Source organism: Stenella coeruleoalba (assembly GCF_951394435.1).
Source record: "Stenella coeruleoalba genome assembly, chromosome: 2".
Lineage (NCBI taxonomy): Eukaryota > Metazoa > Chordata > Mammalia > Artiodactyla > Delphinidae > Stenella > Stenella coeruleoalba.
In genome coordinates, this window is record NC_137147.1 from 47730679 (window position 1) to 47734418 (window position 3740).

At 34.7% G+C, this 3740-nt stretch overlaps 1 pseudogene across 1 annotated transcript; it reads left to right on the plus strand.

Moving 5' to 3' along the window:
* Window positions 1–1474: 1474 nt before the first annotated feature.
* On the plus strand, window positions 1475–2640 carry LOC307181006 (FUN14 domain-containing protein 1-like; annotated as a pseudogene). The gene has a single exon. The product of its transcript is annotated as an FUN14 domain-containing protein 1-like (transcript).
* Window positions 2641–3740: the final 1100 nt, after the last annotated feature.

Below are 3740 nucleotides of genomic sequence, written 5' to 3' on the forward strand. Positions count from 1 at the left end.
GTCTTCTCACTGTAATCTCACTTGGCAGAAGGACAATGCTGTAATTTTTTTAAAGCACAAAATTGGAAAGCCACGGTGGCCATTGACATACTGACAACCTAAAATATCTACATTTGGATTTTTCAGATATGTATTATGTTTTCAGACTCAAAAATAGATTTTTCTATTTTATATATTACCATTTCACGTACTCTTTATTCCTTTGTATAAATCCAAGTTTTCTTCCTGATGCCATTTTCCTTCATCCTAAACTTCCTTCAACACTTCTTGCAGTGCAGGTTTCCTGGTAAGAAAATGTGTTTATTTCACCTTCATTTTTTAAAGGATCTATTTGCTGGATATGCAATTACAGGTTAATAAATGTTGATGGGTCCCCTTTTCCTCCCCCTCTAGTAATTTTTAAAAATGTCATTCCATTGTCTCCTGATTTGCATTGGTTTTGATGACAAGTCAGTAATAATTCTTATCATAGATCCCTGTATGTAATGCGTCTTGGGCTGTTTTAAATATTTTCTCTTATCATTAGTTTTCAACAATGTAATTACAATGAGTCTTGGTGTTATTTTCTTTGTGATTATCTTTCTTGTTGTTTGTTGTATTTCTTAGAGCTGTGTGCTGATATTTTCCATCAAATTTGAAGAAAAAAATTGGGCATTATTCCTCCAAATAATAGAGCTATTAGGATAGAGTTGATAGTTAATAGGATAGAGTTCTTTCTCACTCTATCCTATAAACCCAATTATACATATGCTATATCACTTGATATTGGTGGTGTCCCGATATCGTGTTTTTTTAGAACAGCTTACAGAAAAATTGAATGAAAAGTACAGAGAGATCTTTTTCTACCTGATAATTTTATGCTGGATTATGTATAGTATATTGTTAAGTGCCTAGATTTTATTGTCTTCTTTTAGATGGGGTTGAATTTTGTTCTGATGGCAGTTAATTTACTTGTGAATTGACACAGTGCTTTTGAATCTTGTTTTTAACTTGGTTAGGGCAGATCTAGTCTTTATTTGAGAGCTAGCATATCCATTGTACTAAGGTGTGGCCTTTCTTGGCTATCAGCTGAGTACCAGGGGTCTCTCCTCTCGACTGGTTAGCACTCTATGTATCTCAGCCCTGTGTAAGCTGCAGGACCCCTGTGATGGTTTCCTGCTTGGCCTTCAGGAGTCTTGGACTGTGCAAGATCAGCTAAGAACTCAGTAGAAGTTACAAGGGGAACTTCATGCAGATTTCTAGAGTATCTTTCTGAAGCTCCCTCCTTTCTGAGAAAATTCCATTCATCTCAACACCTTTGAACTTTAAACTATGTTTCCTCAGCTCAGTGAGACTACCAGCTCTGTTTGGGTTCCCCATCCTTGCATCATGGTAAGGAAAATTATTGCTGGTCAGAAAACAACGGTGATGTGCGACTTACATCATTTGTTTCCCTTCCATCAGGGATCATAATACTGCACTGCCTCTTGTCCAACATTTGAAATGATTGTTTCATATATTTTTCTAGTTTTATGCTTGTTTACCACAGGTACCATTTAGTCTATCATAGTCAAAAACAAAATCCACGATAGAGTTTTTTATTTAAAAAATTGTTTAATTATTGAAAATTTCAAACACATATGAAAGAAGATGGAGGAGTAAGATGAAATCCTAGATCACTCAACTTCAATAATTAGCAACTCATGGTCAATCTTGTTTCATCTATACCTATTCATTCATTCACCTCACTTCTATCTTATTTTGAAGCATATATTAGCCATCATATCATTTCATCCACAAATATTTCAGTATTTATCTCCAATAAATAAGATTTTTTACTAGAGCCACAATACCATTTTCATACTTTAATGAGTTAATAATTCCTTAATATAATCACATAAAGAGGAAGTGTTCATAAAAGGTAAGAGGTGAATACTATTTATATGTTCTTGGGTAATTCAGTTAACTTCTTGGTGCCTCCATTTCCTAATCTATAAAATGGGTCTGATGGAAGGAAGTTGGGCTAGGTGTTGTCTCAGCCCCCTTATCCCCATCTTTGTTCTATAACTAAAAATCTTGTACTCTCATCTTAAAAGTCATTATCTTGGGTTTGAGCAGCTTGCATTATTTAAAAAAAAAGTAGATCATGGAGACCCGGAACACCCCTCCCCAAGAATATGAAAGAGATGATGACTCTTACGAAGTGTTGGATTTAACTGAGTATGCAAGAAGACAGACACCACTGGTGGAATCGAGTGTTTGGCCACAGTTCCGGACCTATGGTAGAAAAATACTCAGTAGCCACCCAGATTGTGATGGGTGGAGTGAGTGGCTGGTGTGCAGAATTTTTGTTCCAGAAAGTTGGAAAACTTGCAGCAACTACAGTAGGAGGTGGCTTTCTTCTCCTTCAGATTGCCAGTCACAGTGGCTATGTGCTGATCGGCTAGAAGAGAGTTGAAAAAGATGTAAACAAAGCAAAAAGATTAAGAAACGAGCAAATAAGGCAGCACCTGAAATCAACAATATAATAGAAGAAGCAACCGAATTTGTTAAACAGAACGTTGTGATATCCAGTGGATTTGTGGGAGGCTTTTTGCTAGGCCTTGCATTTTAAGGATAAGAATGTTCTATCACAGTGGAGTCACCTCTGAGAAGAGAAATGGTGGTGACAAGGTGGTCTCAACATTACCCATTGACAGATTCTCCAGGATGACAAGAAACAACTAGCTGGACAGTACCAAACTCATTGCTTAGCATTTTGCCATCTGAACTTTGGCAGACAAGTATCTGCTATAAAACAATCTGTATGATCTATGTATAATAGTATTCCTGAGAAAAACATGGCTTTCATTATTTTTTAAAAACTTGCATTTGCTTAAAATTTGCATATAAAACACCACCATTGGATGTAGATATGGAGAGAGAAAAAAATCTCTTGGCTATATTCCCCAGTGAAGTATCATCCTCATTTTATTTAAATAAGATGTTCTCCATTGTGCTTTTTAGTATAGTGCCAATAATTTAAAAATTAGTATTATAGCTTCAACAGTAGGGCTGACTTTTTTTTTTAAAGATATGTTTGCAGTAAACTGAAGAACTGTAATGCCCTTTTATGGAAGAATTTACAAATAATAGAATTATTAAAGATATTAAACAAATTTAATACCAATTTTTAGGTTGTTTTTTCCTGCAATTCTTACTTTGCTTACTATGTAATAACTGTAGCAAATGCTCTTCTAGGGAAATGTTCTTCTAGGGAAATACTACATGTCTAAAGCTCTTTTTCTTTTTTTTTGATGTCTATAGTTGTAAAAATATCTTCTTGTATATAAGCTTCTAATTTTTTGTATTCATTTGTTTATCTTGGCAGCCTGGGTAGAATTAATTATTTTGAGGGTACATATAGTTGGGTCACTGATTCATTTTATTAACTTTGAGTGAACCTTGTTTTTCATTAAAAAAAATCCGAATTATTATTTTGACCCCTTCTATACAAAGAGGTAAAAATCACCTTAAAATACTTAGTAGTATAGTATGAATTTATTGTCTGAAGAACAGTGATTTTCTATATAATCATGAAATTGTAGTTTAAAGAGAATCATCTCTTTGATCTAGTCTGAGATGTAAATGCTGAGGCTTTCAGCTTTTTAGGTAGCATTTTATGTTGGTCCCAACACTAGGCCAGTTGACTTGTTTCTCAGGGCCAATATCACACTCCCTCAGAGGGTCCTTGGCCTAGAAAAGCTTTTTGTATTGTTTGT